The sequence below is a fragment of the Orcinus orca genome, chromosome 16 (genome assembly GCF_937001465.1).
Source record: "Orcinus orca chromosome 16, mOrcOrc1.1, whole genome shotgun sequence".
Classification (NCBI taxonomy): Eukaryota; Metazoa; Chordata; class Mammalia; order Artiodactyla; family Delphinidae; genus Orcinus; species Orcinus orca.
The window spans coordinates 70,097,929-70,121,527 of record NC_064574.1 but is presented as its reverse complement, the minus strand read 5'-3'; the positions used below and the strand labels follow the sequence as shown (position 1 = coordinate 70,121,527).

At 44.6% G+C, this 23,599-nt stretch overlaps 1 long non-coding RNA gene across 1 annotated transcript; it reads right to left on the bottom strand.

Moving 5' to 3' along the window:
* Positions 1–6,188: 6,188 nt before the first annotated feature.
* LOC125961429 (uncharacterized) lies at positions 6,189–17,558 on the bottom strand. Its single transcript, XR_007472146.1, has 3 exons — positions 17,398–17,558; positions 15,848–15,967; positions 6,189–6,326 (listed from the first exon to the last, which is right to left on the bottom strand). It is a non-coding gene; the product is annotated as an uncharacterized LOC125961429 (long non-coding RNA).
* Positions 17,559–23,599: the final 6,041 nt, after the last annotated feature.

The window sequence follows — 23,599 nt, the reverse complement described above, 5'->3', positions numbered from 1 at the left end:
AAGAGGAATAGAATTAGTGACCAGTATTTAAAAATGAAGTAATTCCAGTTAATAACATCCAGTCATTTTCTGGCTTCTCTAGAATAATTGGACAACACTACCCTTTATTTCTCCCAAGTTTGAGTTGAATAGCAAGTTGAGTTGATGCTTATCTTGGTGGGACATATGTTCTCCAGTTCTCCATGATCTATTCCCAGCATGGCTCATCTTCTTATTTTTCTTACCTTAGCCCTGGAGTCATTTGAGTTTGTGATTCTTACTTTAGATTTTGCTCTTCTCCCAGCTCTCCCCTCTCTGACCTGCCTGGGTTTATTGTTTTGTATTTGGTCTCATAATTGACTCCTAGTTCTGAGCCATATCATGACAGATGTAGCACTCCCTCTCTCTCTAGTCCAGATCTGGTGTCTTTGATCTCCCTTGTGAAGCTAAAAACAGATCAGACTGTGTTTCTCCAGGCTTATCTCAATTGGGCTGGATGACTGGGCGTATCAGAAGGTTCTCACATCAGGGCATCTTTACCTCTCCCCACCTCTCTCCTGAGCAGGGTCCTGGGGTGATGGGTGGGGCACCAACAACACATCTAGGGTCCCTATGACTGTAACGATCTGCTTGCTCCCTGCCCCTGCAAACCTCTGACCTGCTCAGCTGCAGCCACTTAGCCCCCAGCAGCAGCCCCATGGTGACTCAGAGCTCAATGCAGACCATGCTCAGAGAAGTATCGGGAGGTCTTGGCAAAAAGCCTCTGGCCCCACATGGACAATCCTGGTGGGACTGCATCATAGCACAGAGACTGCTGGTTACTCTGAAATAAGTACTTTCTCTTGAATGTACTTTGGGGGAACACTTGTAGCATCTTGCTGGAGGCTGATGAAAACAAAAGCAAATAAAAACAGGGAGAGATAAATCAGGTGGATGGCTCATCTTCTCCAATTGGAGGAAAGGAACATGAGACCCCAGTGTGCTCAGACAGAAAGAGATTAAAAGAGTCAACAGCCTCTCCCCTCCTTTTCCATCATGTAAGGCAGAAATGACAGTTGCTGACTGAATAATGGTGGCTAAACAGGGTAATCCTTGAGAGGGCTGAGGAGGGATTTAATCATTGCCTGCTAGTTCCAGCATTTGAGTAAAAAGGACAGTTACTAATCACCACTTCCTCCACTCCATTTCACTCCTTTTATCATCATTCTTTCTATACAAGTGGTGGGAACTCTAGCCCAAACTGGAAGGAGAATGGTCAGGGGATTTGTCTGGCTTCAGGTATGGCTTGATTCAGATGCTCACATAATGTCACAAGATCTCTCCTCTTTCTTGCTTTTACTGTTGGATCCATTTTCAGAGTCTCTACCTACATGTTGGCAACATGGCTCGATCCTCCCATCCTTCCAAATTCAAGTCCAGTGAGGAAAAAAAGAGTATCTGCAAAGCCAGGTTGATGTGTGGAGTGTTAATCACAGAGCAACAATATTTCAGTACAACAGAGGGGCTCTTTGTGATTTATCTTTTACTGCATTTTTATAAAGAGCAATATATTTTCTTATTTCTTTCCCTTGTTACCATAGCAATCTTTCCTAAATTAAATATGTAACCAATTACAAATGTATAGAGGGATTCTCTCTTCCTGTCACCTAACAGAGTCCCCAATTCCACTTTGATTAGCCCAAGATGGGGCACATGCCAACCTCTGAATTAATGGCTATAGTTAGGGGGATTTGGTTGGGCTAAATGGCCAGTTCTGGGTCACATGCCTCAGCCCCAGAGTCATGGGCAAGGTCCCACACAAAATGGAGAAGGGAGTGAATGAACACTGATATTCCCCAAATGCCCATTCCCTGTGATCTTTCATTCCATTATCTCCTGCCTGCAACAACCTTTCTCTCACTAAGGACATCAGTGGTTGTCTCAGTTGGTCTGTGCTGTATAGTAGAATACCATAGACTAGGCAGCTTATAAACAACAGACATTTGTCTCTCACCATTCTGGAGGCTGGGAAGTCCAAGATTAAGGTGTCAGAAGATTTGGTGTCTGGTGAGAGCCCACTTCCTGACTCATAGATGGCCATCTTCTCACTATGTCCTCACATGGCAGAAGGGGCAGGGGGTCTCTCTGGAGTCTCTTTTATAAGGGCACTAATCCTATTCATGAGGGCTCCACCCTCATGCCCTAATCACCTCCCAACTGCTCCACTTTCAAGTACCGTTGCATTGGGATTTAGGATTTCAACTTATGAATTTTGAGAGGGCACAAACTTTTAGTCTGTGGCAGTGGCCTCCTGCCTGTGAAATCCAGTGGATAATTTTCATGCATTATCTCAATGAAATTCCCTGCAGAATTGGGCTCTGATTATATTTTAATATTTTCTCCACATTCCAAGGTCTCTCTTTTCATTTTCCTTCCTATTTTACTAGCTCCTCCTTTTATTCCCACCAATTAAATATTTGTTGTTATTTCCCCAGGTTTAGTTCATAGCCCTTGAATCAATTAGAAATGCATTCAGCTTTAAGTGACAGATTGCTTGAGGAACAGTGGCTTAAGCCATAAGGATACTCATTGTTTCCTTGAAATGACCTTGGGTGTCTTAGAGCTACCCAGTGGTGTCATTAAGGACTCGGGCTCTTTCTATGCTTTTTCCTCAACATTTTTAGCTTGTTAGCTTTTCCCCTATACTTGTCAATCTCATAGTGACAAAATACTGTAGTGATGAGCATTTTATTGAGTTTAAAGCAGGGACAGTGATGAAGAACAATGCCAGCATCTCACTCTGTGAATCTGCCCTTTTACAGGTAGGACAAAACCTTTCAAAAATCCTCCTGGGAAAACTTTCCTTTCACCTTATTGGCCAGAACAGGGTCACATGTCTATCCCTGGCTGCAAAGGCAGCAGGGAAGGGGGTAGTCAGTCAGTGAAGTCTGCCACCCCACACACTGCCCCTGAACAGCCCTCTCCGTCCCCCAAAGCCTTGGCTGCCATCTTTACACTAATGCTCCCAGATTTCAGTTCAGACCTTTCCTTTGAGATACAGAACAGTGGAGGTCAGACCTTTCTAGCTGGGTAAGTCTTGGGCACTGTACGCAGTCCACATGCTCAGAGCAGAACTCAACGTCGTCCTCAAGTGTGTGCTTCTTCCCACGTTTTCCAGCATGTCCCACATTTCTGCCACAAATAAAAACCTAGATGCCGTCTCAGTCCTTGTCTTGCTCACCCTGCTCTTGCTGTGAGGGATGGAGTCATTTTCCCAGTGTTCACACCCTCCCAGGTTTAAACTCTGTATCTGTGCTCTTGGCCACATGACTCTGAGTTCTTCCCAGTAGAGGCAGAACACATTGCCCCACCCCATCCGTGTTGGGCGTGGCCTGGAGCGGGGGTGAGAGCGTCGACTGCCCATTCTGGGCCAAGGCTGGACACTCGCATGTTCCCGAGTGTTCGCCTCGCTCAGGTGATTGCTACCGAAATCTTGGTCTCTGTACAGCAGTGCTGAATCGAAATCATGGAGACAGAGTTTTCGGTGAAGAAGAAAAGAGTAGCTTTATTGCTTTGCCAGGCAAAGGAGGCCACAACAGGCTAATGCCCTCAAGACTGTGTCCTCCCTGAAAGGGTTCAGTGAGTAAAACTTACAGTGTTAGCTCAAAATAGGGTTCTTCATAAGGATCGGGGCAGGTGCGGGGTCTGCATTCTTCTCTTCTCATGGAACATTTCAAAGCCGTCAAGGCCAGCATCGGGAGGTCCAGAGATGGGCTCTGGTGGTCTTTGGGGTTATTGTACAGTGACCTTCTCTTCTGGAATGAAGAATGCTTCAAAGAAGAAGAATGTAAGGGATTGTTTCAAAGAGGATAAACACCGGGTGCCTGATATAGCTTTAACTAACAAATGAGTTACTCTAGGCTATTAGGTGCAAAGGAATCATTAACAAAAGAAGGAAAAAAACATATGGAAAGAGGGCGTGCAAGTGAAGCGTAAGGCGATGGAGACCTAGCTAGTCCAGTCAGTTTTAGCTATAACATGATCTGCCATGAGAAGGACGTGCTCCAGGTGGCTACAACCCCTTCCTTCTGGACCCTGAACGAACCCTGGAGCCTGAGCCATGTGTGGACTGAAGCCGACCTGGAGCCTGGAGCCAAGTGCAGCCTACTTACAGCTTGCAGCAGAGCACAAGGACAGCCTAGATCAGCCTAGCTGCAGTCCCAGGAGCATGAGAATAAATGCTTTTTGCTGTAAGCTGCTGAGCGTCGAGCTGTTTGTGTTATGGCGTTATTGGGGCAAGGGTTCACTAATACAAATGCAACGATCCAACCCCAGGAACACCTTTTTTTTTTTTTTTTGCGGTACGCGGGCCTCTCACTGTTGTGGCCTCTCCCGTTGCGGAGCAACAGGCTTCGGACGCGCAGGCTCAGCGGCCATGGCTCACGGGCCCAGCCGCTCCACGGCACGCGGGGTCCTCCTGGACCGGGGCACGAACCCGTGTCCCCCGCATCGGCAGGCGGACTCTCAACCACTGCGCCACCAGGGAAGACCAGGAACACCTTTTATGTTCCTGTTTCATCTGTCCCTCTCCCACTGGTCTGTTCTATCTAACTGTCAAGCCCCAGCTAAAATATCAGCTGGTATGACGTCTTCCCCGCCCTCAGGGTGCTTCTGGTCAAGCAGAAAACAGCTATTGAAGAGTAACTATTCGTTCAATGTTGCAAGTGTTTAAAAAGGAAACTAGCTTGAGCACAGAGCAAGGAACCTGCACCTGTTTTGGGCTGGGGGTCCCGCAGGGCTTCCTGGGAAAGTGGTATTTAAGCAGAGTATGGATGAGAAATAGGATATGGCCAGATAAAGTGGAGAGGCAAGAATACTTCAGGAGGAAGAAAGAGTTTGTGTGAGGACCCTCAGGGCAGGGAGTGAGGTTGCCGTGACCGAAGGGAGGACGCCCTAAGGTGGAGCCAGATGGGGGGGGGGCGGGACCCAGGGATCCAACCTTTGTCCTAAAGGCAACCAGAAGGTTTGAGGTAGGGGCATGCTGGCGACTGGGTCATGAAAGGCAGAGCAGGTCTCTCCCTGGGATCCCACCGTAGTTTTAGCTCTGTTATCACATCTACGTCCCTGCCTTGCAGCTCTGTGTTTAAGCATGGTCCTTCTTTTGAGACTGTGAATAACTCCAAGAGAAAGATGGGGTGGCCGATGAGTGCCCCCCACCCCAGAGCACAGGCATGGTGGAAGGAAGAAACAAACACAAGGAATTAATATTTAATAAACGCAAGCTTTGTGCCAGGCACTGGTTTGGGTGTTTCACCTGCTTTGGGAGGCAAGAGGGCAGAACTTTGACAAGGATGGAGGAGGGAGGGATGAAAGAAGGAAAAGGTCCATCACTCATTTTCGGATTTACCCTAAGGACAAGATCCAGCCTGCAGCCCAAAAGATTCAGATTAGATTTGAGCAAGGTCTGCTCCACGGAGAACGCGGGATGTTAGACGCTTAAGTGCATTTTCAAGGCTGGAGGAGAGTTTCCTCCTCTGGCAATTGTGAGGAGTGAGCCCAGTTCTCGTGGGGACTGAGTGGTGAAGTGATTGTGCCGAGAGGCAGGGGCCAGGCTGGTGGTCCTGTGGAGTCCTCTCCCATCCCTTTCTGGGTGTGACTCAGATCCCCTGGAAGTAATTTGTCCACAAGTGCTAGGAAGAATCTACTGGGCTATTTGGGGAAGGATGTCTTGCTGAATTCAAGGTAAATAATGGGCATCAGGTGCCACCTGAAGGCCAGGTAAACTTGGGGAAAATTTCTTAACCTAATTTGCAAAATGGGGCTTAAGCGCAATGACTCTGTAGCGTTGCTGGAGGGAGAAATATGTCACATGTCTTACGTTCAGTGATGGTTGGGGGTCTTTTCTGTGTCTAGTGACCTCTTTTGGGAATGAGGGCCAGATCCATACCCTTGACCTCTTTGACAGTCTCTGTCTCCTATTCCTGCTATCAGAGAGGAGGGAGGGAGAGAGAGAGGGAGAGAGAGAGAGAGAGAGAGAGAGAGATCAAGTGTGCTCTGAGATAATTTTAATATTTCCCCTTTCCAGAGGGAGAGAGGGAACAGAGCATCTTTTGTTCACCTCCATGCCGCTGCGCTGTGATATAGACTTTCAGAGATATTCATGTTGTGATTTATTCAATTCTTTTTCTCCGCTGATTTTAATTAAGTTCCTGAGCTGTCTCCAAGCCTGGGGAGCGGGAACAGAACATGAAACATTGAGAGCCAAATGCTTTTCCTTTGCAATTGAGTTTTTCCGAGTTCTTAAAGTGCTTCACGGGAGAGGTAAGAGGCGTCCAGAGGCTGAGGCATTTCCTGTGCTCCATCAGTCCCTAAATAATAAACATAAAAATTAAAATCCGGTTAAGAAAAATCACAGAAGTCATTACAGCTTGGTGGCTGATGGGGACTTTGATCAAATCTTTTACGCAATTTCACAGTTTCTGGGGGAATTCACTGAGCTGGCATTGATCTTGTTCATGCCAGATGGATTGTTTTCTCCCAGCAGCCACGGTGCGGAGAGCACAGGACCTGCCACCTCCCAAACCAATTTCATCTTCGGATCTAAGTTCATGTCATGCTTTTTAAGGGCAATGCCGTGGCAGCTTCTGGACCAGTTCCTTGGATTCCCATCAGGCACAGCCCACACCGGACCTCCAGCAGGCCTTCCCAGAGATATGGAAAGTCAGTGAGGTCCCAGAGCCAGCCTCTGATCCTTGGGCCAGAGGAAGGTCACTCAGTAGGATCTAAAAGCCAGATGGCTGACCACCGGCCTGTGGTCAGTGTTGTGGAAATGGCAAGTTTGAAAATGCAAATGGCAAGTTTGAAAATGCAAATGCTTTTGGAGCCGGCCTACGACCTAAGAAGAGAAATAGCCCGTGTATGGACTTTGGCAAAATGGTGGATCCAAGCTGGGTCTAAAGTGGGCAGCCCTTTAGGCCAATAGTTATCACGTGGGAACCCTGGCTTGCTGTGGCCAATGTTCTGAATTTTCCAAAAGCCAGAAACAAGGACTTCGAGTAATACGAAAATTAAAATAAAAAAAACCCAAATCTTATATTTAAATATTGAAAACAAATTTCCAAAAATTTAAATCACTTTGCTGGTCAAACAACATACATCTGCAGGCTGGAGTGTAGCAGTGGACACTGGTTTTCAATCCCTGACATGTTGGTGAAAAGGGAATGCTTGGAATCAATGTCCAGGCGCCATCACCTACCAGCTGCATGACCTTGGCACGTATTTTAACTTCCGAGGCTCCACTTATAAGGACAGTACGTAGAGCACGGTGTACTCACAATGTAAAAAGCCTGGCGCACAGTATGTAACCAATAAATGCTATAACGGTTGATGTCATTGTCATTGTTGGCTTCTTCTTTATCATCACCGTCATTGTGATATGGGTGATTTATAATACGAGATACATATATATATTTGGTTACTGTCCCTGTTTCTGGCCAAAGAGCTCCTAAAACTCTTGGAATTTCCTAAGCTATGATAGCAAGAAAGGTGTCTTTAGTTATGTTAACGAGGTGACTTTTGGGGGTTGATGATTAGTTGAGCCAACCTTGTGAGTAGAGGCTTTGAACTTTCAGGCCCATCCTCAGACTCCAGGGAAGGGAGGGGAGGGGCTGGAGATTGAGTTCAACCACCAATGGCCAGTGATTGAATCAATCATGCCTATGTAATGAAGTCATCATAAAACCCAAAAGGACTGGGTTTGGAGACTTTCTGGGTTGGTGAACACATGGAGATTCAGGGAGAGTGGAGCTCTTGGAGAGGAATGGAAGGTCTGCACCCCTTCTCACATACTCTGCCCTGTGCCTCTCTTCCCCCTGGCTGTTCCTGAATTAAATGCTTCTATAACTCACTGGTGATCTAGTAAGTAAAATGTTTCTCTGAGTTCTGTGAGCCACTCTGGCAAATTGATCAAACCCAAGGAGGGGGCTGTTGGAACCTCTGGATGTATAGTCAGTCACAGTGGTAAGTCAGAAGCCCAGGTGACAACATGGACTCCAGATTGGTCTCCAAAGTGGTATATATATGCACAATGGAATACTACTCAGCCATAAAAAAAATGAAAGAGTGACATTTGCAGCAACATGGCTGGACTTCGGGAGTATCATACCAAGTGAAGTAAGTCAGACAGAGAAAGACAAATATCATATGATATCACTTATATGTGGACTATATCTTGTAATAAACTTTAATGGAAAATAATCTGAAAAAGTATCTATATCTATGTCTATATCTGTATCTATATCTGAATCACTTTGCTATACAGCAGAAACTAATGCAACTTCGGAAATCAACTACAATTTAAAAAATAAAAGAAATGAGAAAAAAAATCATCATGTTGTACACCTTAAACTTACACAATGTTATATGTGAATTAAATCTCAGTAAAGCTGGGGAAAAGAGAAATGTGATGAAACATGCAAGTTTCACATTAGACTTACTGAATCAGACCCTGGAAATGGGGCCCAGTGATCAGTTTTTGTTTTAGGATAATTCTCAATTCACACAGTTGTAAGGAACAATGCAGAGAAATCTTCTGTATACTTTTCCCAGTTTTACCTCAATGGTAACATTTAGCAAAACTGTGGGCTGTGCCCCCTCCTTTGGGTGGGACATTGGGGCATTGTGCTGGTTAAGTGGCCTGAAGCTCAGAGGAGTGGCCTCAGCCCAGTGGGGGAGCCCAGGGAGCAGTGGACCTGGTTTTTAATGAGATGACTCTGGCCCCGGAAGCCCAGCGAGCAGCCCTGTGCCCTGGGGTGTCCACTTAGAGTGTCTTGAATTAATTCTGGGCTGCAACCAGGTACTAGAATTGAATTATTGAGACACTTACTTCTGGACACGGACAGGAAAATCTTGGGTAGCTTGAGCCTTTACGAGAGCCCCCCAGATTTAATTTTGGGTGTGTGTGTCAGCTCTGTATTTTCTTCTTTTGGGAAGGGGCTAAGGGCTTGCAAGGAAGACAGGAAAGGTAAGTTTTGTTACGGGATGGAAGAGATTTCACACGTGGGGCATCCAATCTTCCACTGACTGGAGTACCTTCCACGCCATTGGACTAACACCATGCAACACAGAAGTCCTTATCATTTCCAGTTCACATTTTGGGAACATGAAAACAGAGACCAGGGTGACTGAGCCCAATGCCCAATTTCTAGGGATGTTAGAAACTGCGCCATGTGACCCCTGAAGAACTAGTGGAGAGCTGAAGAATCAGTTCATCTTAGAAGTCAAATCATTGATCTCTTAGGTCCCCTGGATGGGATCATTTCCTGCAAATAAACCCTGTTAGCACATTTGACAGATACTTGGAGTTTACTGGAGTCATCCCGTTTTCCCACCCAGCGTTGCGCCTCCTCTAAACCCATGTCCTTTCCAAATATCTTATTGTGCTGTGACACTCATCTCTGCCCCCATTTAATAGGTAAAGTAACTGGGGTCCAGAGAAGGTAGGTGATGTGCCTGAGCTCACACAGTGGGGAGCATCACAGCCAGGATTTGAACCTGGGTGGGCAAAACTCTGGAGCACAATGCTCTCCCGCTACCATGTGGCTCCTCTCCTTATTAGAAACACAATGTAATTAAGTGCTCGGGGCTTGCCATAATTCAAAATACACTACACAGCAATCTACCCAAGACACCATTCATAATGGAGCAATGACAGGGGAACTGCCCTCCGGACAGGTGAGAGATTCTATCCGTCTGACTCCATCATCACCGTTACTCGCACTGTATCTCGATTATCTCCCCCATAAGACATATTTACAGCAATATTAAAAGGGAGAGGAAGGGATATATTACGTTCCTTATGTACTACATATATTACATGCCCATGCCCATCACGGCCCAGATGATGCCAGACAAGGCGGGCTGCGGTGATAGGAGCAAAGTCATTCTATCAGTTTCAAACGGGCCAACTACCTCCCCATGTGATGGGAGAGATCAGCATCATTATCAACACCCCCATTTCACAGAGGAGAACACTGAGCCTCAGAGGACTGAAATGATTTGCCCTAGGTGCCCCCCGTCTTGGACTAGTGGAGGCAGGACTTGGCCCCAGACCTTCTGATTTCATATCCCCTGAGACCCTTATATTACAGATGTCTCTGGGGATGTGTTCATTCATTCCCTCATTCATTGATTCATTTAATATCTACTGAGTGCGCACCTACTGCGGGCTAAACGTGAGGTGCTGTGAGGAAATTGTGAAGGAGACCACCTACACTCCCTGGTCAGAGAGACCAGAGCAGGGGTCTTGCCCAGGTTGATTTTCCCCAGGCAACATTGCAGAGTCTGGAGACATTTTCGGTTGTCACAATGAGAAGGATGCTACTGTCATCTCCTGTGTTGATGCCACATAAGTTGCCAAACACCCTACAATACACAGGACAGCCCCACAACAAAGAGTTATCCATCTCCAAATGTCAATAGTGCTGATTGTTGAGCTGCCCTGGCCTAGAGCATATTGAAGAAGACAGAATTAATCAAATTATTCCATTCAGGAGGGTATGGTTACAAACAGAGAAACAAGAAATGTATAAACATCAACAGCCATTGCTTTTGTAGCACACACTGCCAGGCTTGGCTCCAAGTGCCTTTTACCTCTACTAACTTAGTCCTTAAAACAACCCTGTGGGATTGGCATTATTGTCATCTCCAATTATATAGAGGAGGAAACTGAGGTTCAGAGAGGTTAAGTACCTTGTCTAGTGTCACACAGTCAGGGAGGGACTGGGACTTGAATCTAGGCTGTTTGACACCAGCTTCCCTGCCTTTGGCCACTACCTTGCACTGCCTCCTTGTGAGACAAAGGAACTTGTCCTGGTTTGGGGTTGAGGGATGCTCTGTGGAGGAAGAGACACATGATATGAGATTTAAGGAACACTAGAGCATAGGGGAGAGAGGGAAGAGCATTTCGCTCAGGCGGAACAGCATGGGCAAAAGCCACATGGCAAGAGGCACGGTTGGGAAAACGATTGAAAGTGACTGTGATAGGAGAGCAGAGGTCTGGGGTGGAGATGAAGCTGGAGGGTCCAGCAGGGCCACAGGCTGGGTTTGCAGGGAGGGTGTGTTCTGAGCAGAGCAGTGGCAGGGTCTGACTTGGACTTTGAAGGTCTGCTCTGGCTGCTGTGTGTAGAGGGGGGCCTGAGTACAGGAAAGGACAAGAGAGGAGGCAATTGCAATGCGAGGAGACTGGGCTGGCATCACTGGGCTGCAGAGAAGTGGACAGATGTGAAAACTATTTAGGAGGCCAAACTGCCAGGATGTGGTGATGGACGGGGCGTTGGGGCAGGGTGATGGGTAATGCATTGATCGCCACCGCATGCCTGACCTACTTGTGAATTAGCCCAAAGATTGCTGGTGGACAGCCCTGGAGACTGCTGGGAAGGGCTGCTGGCCTTGCCCACCCCTCCTTGAACCTGAAAGCCCCTGTCCCTGGTCGTGGTCCCCGCTGCAAAGCCCAGGAGCAATCATCATTGTTGTCTTGCTCTGTTGACAGCCCTCTGCCTGTGCTTTCAGATGCCTCTAACTCACAGATAATTAATGTCAGCCAGCTGTCACCACACCCTGGCTAATCACAGTGCTTGGGGGTAGGCACACTGGTCGATGAGCAGCCCAGGGATCTGTCAGCCCCAGGAAAGGGCGCGTCACTTGCCCAGTCACTGGAGAGTGTGCCGTGAATTTAAGCACACGCCTGTTTCCTTGAGAGGCACTGGCAGTCTCCATCCCATGGGAGGCAGATGCTCAAGGTCATGTCTGCAGGTCCAGGGACCCAGGCTGGGCAAAAGGAGAGGGAATAGGTAGGGAGTTTACTCCTGACGGGTGTGGACACAGCCCCTCCCCTTTCCTACGTGTAAACCACAGTGGCTTCTATTTCAGACTCAGTGCTGTGCTCAAAATTCAGATAATTAAGTGCGTTGGCACAGCCGTGAATTGCTTTCGCAGTCACACGAAGACACTTGTAGCTCCCCAAACACTTCAGCCTTTGCTGAATTTCTTTGCCTTCGTCTGGGCAGTTCCTTCTGCTCGTTGCAGTTTCCTGAGCCCCCAGTTCCCACCCCCACTGGCACATGAGCCATGAAGTTAAACTCGTTGCTCAGCACTCTTTTTCCAAGGAGTTGGTGTCAGCCCCCGTGTTCCAGCAACACACTGTGTAAACTTCTAGGACATTTATTCATTCATTTGTTTGTTTGTTCATTCATTCATTCACCAGATCAGCATTGAGTTCCCATTGAGCACGGCTCTGCGCAAGAAAAAACGGTGATCAACAAGGCGGACACGGTCTGCGCCAGGGCACAGTCTGCAGGGCAAGGCGGCAGCGTTAAGAATGATGCAAAGTGTTGTTAATTACAGCGTCATCAGTTCTTCTTTCCACGTTGCATTTGTGTCTCTGTTTCCAATTCTAGGACTCTGACTCCATGGGAATCTCTCTGAGGTCAGAGACTGTCTGATTTATGTCTGGGTCTTCGCTGTCCAGCACAGTATATTCACAGTGACTATTTAATGAAAGACAGTGAATGGAGTAAATGAAAGCTGGATTCACACACCCAGGACAATGAATACTTCTTCATCCAGAGAGCTGCGTGCCATCCCAAGCTACCCAAGGTACGTTGTGATGTGTCAATACAGTCATTTGAAGGAATAGTTGGGCACATCAGATACAGCCTGGGCAGGGGAGGGTCCCTCTTTTGGAGGTCTGGTTGCCCAGGCAAAAACTCAGAGACAGCCATCTCAAGCATCTATTATATGTGTAGCACTGTGCCCAGGGCACGAGGGATTGAGGCTTCCCTCTGAAGCTGAGTGGCAGGCTGAACTCTGGGAGACAGGAGACAGGGCGAGGGCAGCAGAGACCCTCCAGTTGGTCTAGGAAGCTCCAAGGAGCATCAGCTTGCCCACCAGTGCAGTGGAAGGAAACTAGAGGGGAAGAGGCAGTGAGGGAGTCAGCTCCCCATCTAGGAAGGTATTCAAGAAGATCATAGAAGATGCCTTGCTCGAGATGCTGCATTCCCAGTTGGAATAGGCAATCTGAAGGAGCTATTGGGATGGGCTAAGTGTGAAACTCAGCAAGCTTCTGCCGTGGGTCTCATAGGGAAGGGGACTTGGGGTGTAGTTAGGAGCCCTTGTCTCAGAATCAAACAGACTTGTGTGATTAAATCCTGGCTTTAACCTCTTAATAGTTGTGCAATAGTGAGGAAGTCATTGAACTTCTTCTTTTTTTTTTTTTTTTTTTTGCGGTACGCGGGCCTCTCACTGTTGGGGCCTATCCCGTTGCGGAGCACAGGCTCCGGACGCGCAGGCTCAGCGGCCATGGCTCACGGGCCCAGCCGCTCCGCGGTACGTGGGATCTTCCCGGACCGGGGCACGAACCCGTGTCCCCTACATCGGCAGGCGGACTCTCAACCACTGCGCCACCAGGGAAGCCCCCATTGAACTTCTTTGATCCTTAGTTTTCCCCTTTGTAAAACGGGGGAAATGACACTTACATGATAACACCTGCAAAGTATGGTGTACGGGCTTGACAAACGGGAGCTACCCATGCTGTTTGTAAAAGATCAAAGGCCAATGCAGGGAACGGACCGGTGCCCAGTGGATGGGGAAGCGGGGTAAGGAAGGCTGCACATGCTGGGTTTGGGGCAGATGGCACCTGGGGAAAAGCCATAGCAGGAGAGGGGTGCCAGGGCAAGGAGGCACCAGGCACCGCCCTGCAGAAGGAAGTGAGTGGGTGAGGGCTGGCTGAGCAGGGCTCCTACTGAGGGATGGCCAAGCTCAGGCTCCAGCTCTCAACTCATCTTGAATCCCCATTAAGGGGATGGCTTCAGGGCCGACGTCTGGCTTCTGTTCTCTTCCAGCTCTGGGTGCTTTGTGCTTCTGGGGTCCCAGTTATCAGCAAGAGTGATTCCTACCTGTTCATTTGTTTCACTTCCTTCTTCCCCTCTGGTAGAAGGCTCCTCATTCATTTGCTCCCTTTTAAAGTCAGTCGACAAACCCTTCTGAGAACTGCTTTCTGGCTGACTTCTTGCCTAGGGCATCTAGCCTAGGTGCTGCAGAATTGCAACAGAGATGGAGCAAACAGAGTCCCTACCCTCAAGAACCTCTAGCCTGGAGGTGGAGGCAGAAATGTGGCAGGGGACTGTCATACAGTGTGCCAACTGACACGGCAAGTACAGCCACTATAATATAGCTAACACTGCATGTTCATTGCACGTAAGTTACCTTATTGAGTCTTTGCTACACCCCTTGGGGGGAGGAGTTGAATCTCAGAGAGGGTAGTTCACATTTCCAAGGTCACACAGCCCTTATCGGTCAGGTCTGCCTGACATCCATGTTCGTGCTCTTAACCACTATGTTATGCAGCCTCCTTATGTCTCCTAATTCATTCGATAGATGTTTATAAAGCTCCTACTATGTGTTGGGGACCATAATAAAGGCAGATACTACAACAGAGAACAAGGCATCTCCTGTTCTGTGCCTATGGGGAGTATACATTCCGACCAGGGTTCTTTGGAGCACAGAGGAACTCTTCTTGGGTGACATATTCACAAAGAAGGTGGCATGTGAATTGGGTTCTGAAGCATCTGCAGGAGTTTTCCTGGCAAAATATGGAAGTATGTGTGTGGGTGCCAGGTTGAAGAAGTCATCCAGGAAGTGGAAATAGCAAGGGCAAAGGCCTGGAAATGTGTTCCTAGAATAAGGAGAATTCCTCCCTCCCTGCTTCTCTCTTGTCCTTCATCCTTCCTTCCTTACCTCCTTTTTTCTCTCCTTCCTTCCCTTTTATTTCTGAATGGGTGATATTTTCACATAGTTCAAAAGTTTAAAGGCAAAAAAATGTGTATAGTGAATATCTTCCTCCCTCTCCATCCCTACCTCCACCCATTCATTTCCCACCCTACTCCCCCCCCACACCCGCATATCACCACTTTCTTTTGTCTCCTAAGCATCCTTCCAGAGTAGCTTTACGCAAATGCAAGCAAATATAAATAAGTTTTCTTATCTCCCCCTTTTATTTCACAGAGAACATGCCTACTACTCTGGAGAAAGATGAGAATTTAATGCAGCTGAAGCACAGCTTTGGGGGACCTGGGAAGCAGGGTATAGTGGGTGGAGATTTGGTTGTGAGGGGGCTTGAATGTCATCCTAAAGACCTTTCGAGTGTGGGCATATTCTAGGCCATTTCTCAGATTTTTCTCCAAGTCATGACACTTTCAAGGAAACTACAAACCCAGCCAGAGTTATCAGAAGCTGTCCGATTGACTTGATTAAAAACAAAACCACAGCCACAATCCACTCCCACCCCCCCCAAAAAAAATTAAGAAAAATGAAACTCAAGGCAAATGTAATCACAATGAATTTGTATCACACCGGGAGCTAGCTGCCTCTCTTGTTTTCTCCTTAATTTATTTTCTGGAAAACGTTCACTGACTCATAGAATAGTTCCCTTCCCTCTGTCAGCAACCAGCCCTTGGAACCAAATTGCTGGCTAAAAATAATGTATTTTTATTAAAAATCACTTTAAGTTGGTACATATTTCTAAGACAAATTCACATATGGATAACCACCCAGTATTGCTTGCTATAGATATGTGATGAATTATTTTAATCAGAAGTGGATTTATCAGCACTGCAAAAATAAATTTATGAGATTTTTCACAATCTGGTTGTCTTTTCTGATTCTTCATATTTATATTTAGTATTCAATGAAGACTAATCGTGACTATTGGACATTCAATAAAACTTCCCCAAAGCAGATTCATCTCGCCCATAATAAAGACTGACATTTTCTCCAGTCATTCTGGGAAATGTTTCCAGTCTCTACGTACAAAACTAGATGGGAAAATACATACACAGAGACTTTCCTCCCAAACACCAGCAGTCATCTTTGGCTCTGCAGTAGAGGAGTGCATTGGTGTGTTTAGTCAATCATCATCCAACACCCGCAGATCTGATGCTCACGGTGGCAGCCACTGCATAGAGGAAGAGAGTACTGAACGATTCAGAAAGGGCTCAGCCCTGCCCTGGCTCCCCGGCCAATTTGACTTGCAGCAAGAAAGACCTTAGTAGCCTCTTACTGTTAACTGGCTATGCTCAAAACTTAACGTTGTTTTATTTCATGTCCCAGAATGAAGCTTCTCTACGGCATTTGCAAGCAAGAGTCGTAGGACCAGGGATACGGGAAGAGCTGGTCATCAGGAGACTGTGTGTCAGTTAGGGGACTTTTGAGTGTAAGCAACAGAAGCAGATTCAGGCTGTCTGAAGGCATAGATCATGGTACAGGGACATGACATTAAATGTCAATGAATAGCTGAGCATATAATATGGAAATCTCAGTTGGTTCTTGTATGTGGTTAACACTTCTCTAACTTTTCCTCATCTCTCTAATTAACAAGGAGAGTGAATCCCAGGCTTTTTCTGGCAATGATATTGAGCCACAATAACAATGCTAGTTTTCATCGTATTTACGGCTGCTTTTGGCTGGTGGAAAGTTATACCAGTTTTTCATTTACAGTAGTGATCTCAAGTGTCCTTTAAAAATATATTTATTTGAGATAATGAATGAGTCAAATTAGAGGTAACGTATTGTTCATAATAGAACAGGGAGTAAAAGAATGGTAAAAACCATGAAAATTGCAGTCAGTTGAGTAAATAGATCTTATTCACATTGGTTTCTCTAGCAAAGAGGTGACTGAAGGGTTAGACAAGAAAAGGAATCTATTTTGTTCTAAGGATTTCAGGTATCTTACATAAATTAATTGAACTCCAACTTTAGCTTATTCAACAGATGAGGTCAATATCTCCCCTTGTACATTTCCAAGTTGCTAATGGAAAGGTTGCCTGGGACAGGACCAAGGACAGAGCACTGTGACCCTCCACTACAGACCTCCCAGTTCCACTCTACTCAATTATTAGCACCTTTGGCCAGGAGGGTATGACTTGTATGGCTTCTCATTCTAGGGGCTCATGAGAAGAAAGGGTCTTCTTTCCAGGACTCTGGCTGCCTCTGGAATCTAGTGGACCTGACAGAGCCCTCCATGCCTTCTTTCTCCCAATAAACCAATATCATCAGCTTTTGTTGATCAAGACATTGCTCTGGGTTGATGGGGCTGACATTAGCAGCTGGGATTAATCCGTTTTTTTCCCTTTCCATTTATTTGGAGGATCTCATTAAGGCAGGTTTCCTTCAGGAAATTGATGCTTTAATATTCTGCGTTGTCAGCTGAGGGCCTGAATTTTATTTCTTGAATAACATTTAATTAAATGTGCAGGCTCTCTTTCCCTGACGCATCAGTGATCACAGTGCTGGGCCCACCTCCATTGCTCTTTGGAAAATCAGCAGAAAGCTAAGTTGGGGGGGGGGGGCAATGTCCTGCTGTAAAATAAATTTTGTGGCCTGTACCTCTGCTGAAATTCGGGCCCAGGGTCCTGCTGACGCAGGCTGCTTCAGGTGCCTCGACTAAGACGCAACCACTTTGTAAATGCTGGTTCCTGGATTGTAACCTGCATCTTGTTCAAGAGGTATCCCAGAGGGGGACTCCCCTAAACCAGGAATCAACAGACTAGAACCTGCTAGCCAAATCAGCCCACAGCCCATTTCTTAAAATAAAGCTTTACTGGAGTATAGCCACGCCCATCCATTTATGTATTGTCTATGGCTGCATTTGTGACAGAACGGAAGAATCCCAGACCCTGTGGCAGGGCAGTAAGGAAGGACCAGAGCATCCTCTGGCCAACCCAGGCTTGTCTTTTTTTTTTTTTTAAGTGTTCTCTTTTTTTTACATCTTTATTGGAGTATAATTGCTTTACAATGGTGTGTTAGTTTCTGCTTTATAACAAACTGAATCAGTTATACATACACACATGTTCCCATATCTCTTCCCTCTTGCGTCTCCCTCCCTCCCACCCTCTCTATCCCACCCCTCTAGGTGGTCACAAAGCACCGAGCTGATCTCCCTGTGCTATGCGGCTCCTTCCCACTAGCTATCTACCTTACGTTTGGTAGTGTGTATATGTCCATGCCTCTCTCTCGCTTTGTCACAGCTTACCCTTCCCCTTCCCCATATCCTCAAGTCCGTTCTCTAGTAGGTCTGTGTCTTTATTCCTGTCTTACCCCTAGGGTCTTCATGACATTTTTTCCCCTTAAATTCCATATATATGTGTTAGCATACGGTATTTGTCTTTCTCTTTCTGACTTACTTCACTCTGTATGACAGACTCTAGGTCTATCCACCTCATTACAAATAGCTCAATTTCGTTTCTTTTTATGGATGAGTAATATTCCATTGTATATATGTGCCACATCTTCTTTATCCATTCATCTGATCATGGACACTTAGGTTGTTTCCATCTCCGGGCTATTGTAAATAGAGCTGCAATGAACATTTTGGTACATGACTCTTTTTGAATTCTGGTTTTCTCAGGGTAGATGCCCAGTAGTGGGATTGCTGGGTCGTATGGTAGTTCTATTTGTAGTTTTTTAAGGAACCTCCATACTGTTCTCCACAGCGGCTGTATCAATTTACATTCCCACCAACAGTGCAGTAGGGTTCCCTTTTCTCCACACCCTCTCCAGCATTTATTGTTTCTAGATTTTTTGATGACGGCCATTCTGACTAATGTGAGATGATATCTCATTGTAGTTTTGATTTGCATTTCTCTAATGATTAATGATGTTGAGCATTCTTTCATGTGTTTGTTGGCAGTCTGTATATCTTCTTTGGAGAAATGTCTATTTAGGTCTTCTGCCCATTTTTGGATTGGGTTGTTTGTTTTTTTGTTATTGAGCTGCATGAGCTGCTTATAAATTTTGGAGATTAATCCTTTGTCAGTTGCTTCATTTGCAAATATTTTCTCCCATTCTGAGGGTTGTCTTTTGGTCCTGTTTATGGTTTCCTTTGCTGTGCAAAAGCTTTGAAGTTTCATTAGGTCCCATTTGTTAATTTTTGTTTTTATTTCCATTTCTCTAGGAGGTGGGTCAAAAAGGATCTTGCTGTGATTTATGTCATAGAGTGTTCTGCCTATGTTTTCCTCTAAGAGTTTGATAGTTTCTGGCCTTACATTTAGGTCTTTAATCCATTTTGAGCTTATTTTTGTGTATGGTGTTAGGGAGTGATCTAATCTCATACTTTTACATGTACCTGTCCAGTTTTCCCAGCACCACTTATTGAAGAGGCTGTCCTTTCTCCACTGTACATTCCTGCCTCCTTTATCAAAGATAAGGTGACCATATGTGCGTGGGTTTATCTCTGGGCTTTCTATCCTGTTCCATTGATCTTTCTGTTTTTGTGCCAGTACCATACTGTCTTGATTACTGTAGCTTTGTAGTATAGTCTGAAGTCAGGGAGCCTGATTCCTCCAGCTCTGTTTTTCATTCTCAAGATTGCTTTGGCTATTCGGGGTCTTTTGTGTTTCCATACAAATTGTGAAAGTTTTTGTTCTAGTTCTGTGAAAAATGCCAGTGGTAGTTTGATAGGGATTGCACTGAATCTGTAGATTGCTTTGGGTAGTAGAGTCATTTTCACAATGTTGATTCTTCCAATCCAAGAACATGGTATATGTCTCCATCTATTTGTATCATCTTTAATTTCATTCATCAGTGTCTTATAATTTTCTGCATACAGGTCTTTTGTCTCCTTAGGTAGGTTTATTCCTAGATATTTTATTCTTTTTGTTGCAATGGTAAATGGGAGTGTTTTCTTGATTTCACTTTCAGATTTTTCATCATTAGTGTATAGGAATGCCAGAGATTTCTGTGCATTAATTTTGTATGCTGCTACTTTACCAAATTCATTGATTAGCTCTGGTAGTTTTCTGGTAGCATCTTTGGGATTCTCTATGTATAGTATCATGTCATCTGCAAACAGTGACAGCTTTACTACTTCTTTTCCGATTTGGATACCTTTTATTTCCTTTTCTTCTCTGATTGCTGTGGCTAAAACTTCCAAAACTATGTTGAATAAGAGTGGTGACAATGGGCAACCTTGTCTTGTTCCTGATCTGAGTGGAAATGCTTTCAGTTTTTCACCATTGAGGACAATGTTGGCTGTGGGTTTGTCATATATGGCCTTTATTATGTTGAGGAAGGTTCCCTCTATGCCTACTTTCTGCAGGGTTTTTATCATAAATGGGTGTTGAATTTTGTCAAAAGCTTTTTCTGCATCTATTGAGATGATCATATGGTTTTTCTCCTTCAATTTGTTAATATGGTGTATCACGTTGATTGATTTGCGTATATTGAAGAATCCTTGCATTCCTGGAATAAACCCACTTGATCATGGTGTATGATCCTTTTAATGTGCTGTTGGATTCTGTTTGCTAGTATTTTGTTGAGGATTTTTGCATCTATGTTCATCAGTGATATTGGCCTGTAGCTTTCTTTCTTTGTGACATCCTTGTCTGGTTTTGGTATCAGGGTGATGGTGGCCTTGTAGAATGAGTTTGGGAGTGTTCCTCCCTCTGCTATATTTTGGAACAGTTTATGAGAAGGATAGGTGTTAACTCTTCTCTAAATGTTTGATACAATTCGCCTGTGAAGCCATCTGGTCCTGGGCTTTTGTTTGTTGGAAGATTTTTAATCACAGTTTCAATTTCAGTGCTTGTGATTGGTCTGTTCATATTTTCAATTTATTCCTGATTCAGTCTTGGCAGGTTGTGCATTTCTAAGAATTTGTCCATTTCTTCCAGGTTGTCCATTTTATTGGCATAGTGTTGCTTGTAGTAATCTCTCATGATCTTTTGTATTTCTGCAGTGTCAGTTGTTACTTCTCCTTTTTCATTTCTAATTCTATTGATTTGAGTCTTCTCCCTTTTTCGCTTGATGAGTATGGCTAATGGTTTATCAATTTTGTTTATCTTCTCAAAGAACCAGCTTTTAGTTTTATTGATCTTTGCTATAATTTCCTTCATTTCTTTTTCATTTATTTCTGATCTGATTTTTATGATTTCTTACCTTCTGCTAACTTTGGGGGTTTTTTGTTCTTCTTTCTCTAATTGCTTTAGGTGCAAGGTTAGGTTGTTTATTTGAGATGTTTCCTGTTTCTTAAGGTAGGATTGTATTGCTATAAACTTCCCTCTTAGAACTGCTTTTGCTGCATCCCATAGATTTTGGGTCGTCGTGTCTCCATTGTCATTTGTTTCTAGGTAGTTTTTAATTTCCTCTTTGATTTCTTCAGTGATCACTTCGTTATTAACTAGTGTATTGTTTAGCCTCCATGTGTTTGTAGTTTTTACAGATCTTTTCCTGTAATTGATATCTAGTCTCATAGCATTGTGGTCGGAAAAAATACTTGATACAATTTCAATTTTCTTAAATTTACCAAGGCTTGATTTGTGACCGAAGATATGATCTATCCTGGAGGATGTTCCATGAGCACTTGAGAAAAATGTGTATTCTGTTGTTTTTGGATGGAATGTCCTATAAATATCAATTAAGTCCATCTTGCTTAATGTATCATCCAAAGCTTGTGTCTCCTTATTTATTTTCATTTTGGATGATCTGTCCATTGGTGAAAGTGGGGTGTTAAAGTCCCCTACTATGAATGTGTTACTGTCGATTTCCCCTTTTATGGCTGTTAGTATTTGCCTTATGTACTGAGGTGCTCCTATGTTGGGTGCATAAATATTTACAATTGTTATATCTTCTTCTTGGATCGATCCCTTGATCATTATGTAGTGTCCTTCTTTGTCTCTTCTAATAGTCTTTATTTTAAAGTCTAATTTTGTCTGATATGAGAATTGCTACTCCAGCTTTCTTTTGATTTCCATTTGCATGGAATATCTTTTTCCATCCCCTTACTTTCAGTCTGTATGTGTCTCTAGGTCTGAAGTGGGTCTCTTGTAGACAGCAAATATATGGGTCTTGTTTTTGTATCCATTCAGCCCATCTGTGTCTTTTGGTGGGAGCATTTAGTCCATTTACATTTAAGGTAATTATCAATATGTATGTACCTATTCCCATTTTCTTAATTGTTTTGGGTTCGTTATCGTAGGTCTTTTCCTTCTCTTGTGTTTCTTGCCTAGAGAAGTTCCTTTAGCAGTTGTTGTAGGGCTGGTTTGGTGGTGCTGAACTCTCTCAGCTTTTGCTTGTCTGTAAAGGTTTTAATTTCTCCATCAAATCTGAATGAGATCCTTGCTGGGTAGGGTAATCTTGGTTGCAGGTTTTTCTCCTTCATCACTTTAAATATGTCCTGCCAGTCCCTTCTGGCTTGCAGAGTTTCTGCTGAAAGATCAGCTGTTAACCTTATGGGGATTCCCTTGTGTGTTATTTGTTGTTTTTCCCTTGCTGCTCTTAATATGTTTTCTTTGTATTTAATTTTTGACAGTTTGATTAATATGTGTCTTGGCGTATTTCTCCTTGGATTTATCCTGTATGGGACTCTCTGTGCTTCCTGGACTTGATTAACTATTTCCTTTCCCATATTAGGGAAGTTTTCAACTATAATCTCTTCAAATATTTTCTCAGTCCCTTTCTTTTTCTCTTCTTCTTCTGGAACCCCTATAATTCGAATGTTGGTGCGTTTGATGTTGTCCCAGAGGTCTCTGAGACTGTGCTCAGTTCTTTTCATTCTTTTTTCTTTACTCTGCTCTGCAGTAGTTATTTCCACTATTTTATCTTCCAGGTCACTTATCCGTTCTTCTGCCTCAGTTATTCTGCTATTGATCCCATCTAGAGTATTTTTCATTTATTGTGTTGTTCATCGTTGTTTGTTTCATCTTTAGTTCTTCTAGGTCCTTGTTAAATGTTTCTTGCATTTTGTCTATTCTATTTCCAAGATTTTGGATCATCTTTACTATCATTATTCTGAATTCTTTTTCAGGTAGACTGCCTATTTCCTCTTCATTTGTTAGGTCTGGTGGGTTTTTATCTTGCTCCTTCATCTGCTGTGTGTTTTTCTGTCTTCTCATCTTGCTTATCTTACTGTGTTTGGGGTCTCCTTTTTGCAGGCTGCAGGTTCGCAGTTCCCGTTGTTTTTGGTGTCTGCCCCCAGTGGCTAAGGTTGGTTCAGTGGCTTGTGTAGGCTTCCTGGTGGATGGGACTAGTGCCTGTGTTGTGGTGGATGAGGCTGGATCTTGTCTTTCTGGTGGGCAGGTCCACGTCTGGTGGTGTGTTTTGGGGTGTCTGTGGACTTATTATGATTTTAGGCAGCCTCTCTGCTAATGGGTGGGGTTGTGTTCCTGTCTTGCTAGTTGTTTGGCATAGGATGTCCAGCACTGTAGCTTGCTGGTCGTTGAGTGAAGCTGGGTGCTGGTGTTCAGATGGAGATCTCTAGGAGATTTTTGCCATTTGATATTATGTGGAGCTGGGAGGTCTCTTGTGGACCAGTGTCTTGAAGTTGGCTCTCCCACCTCAGAGGCACAGCACTGACTCCTGGCTGCAGCACCAAGAGCCTTTCATCCACATGGCTCAGAATCAAAGGGAGAAAAAGTAGAAAGAAAGAATTAGTAGAAGTAGAAAGAAAGAAAGAAAGGAGGGAGGGAGGGAGGAAGGAAGGAGGGAAGTAAGGAAAAAAGAAAGAAAGTAGATAAAGTAAAATAAAATAAAGTAAGATGAAATATAATAAAGTTATTAAAATAAAAAAATAAGTATTAAGAGAAAAAAAACG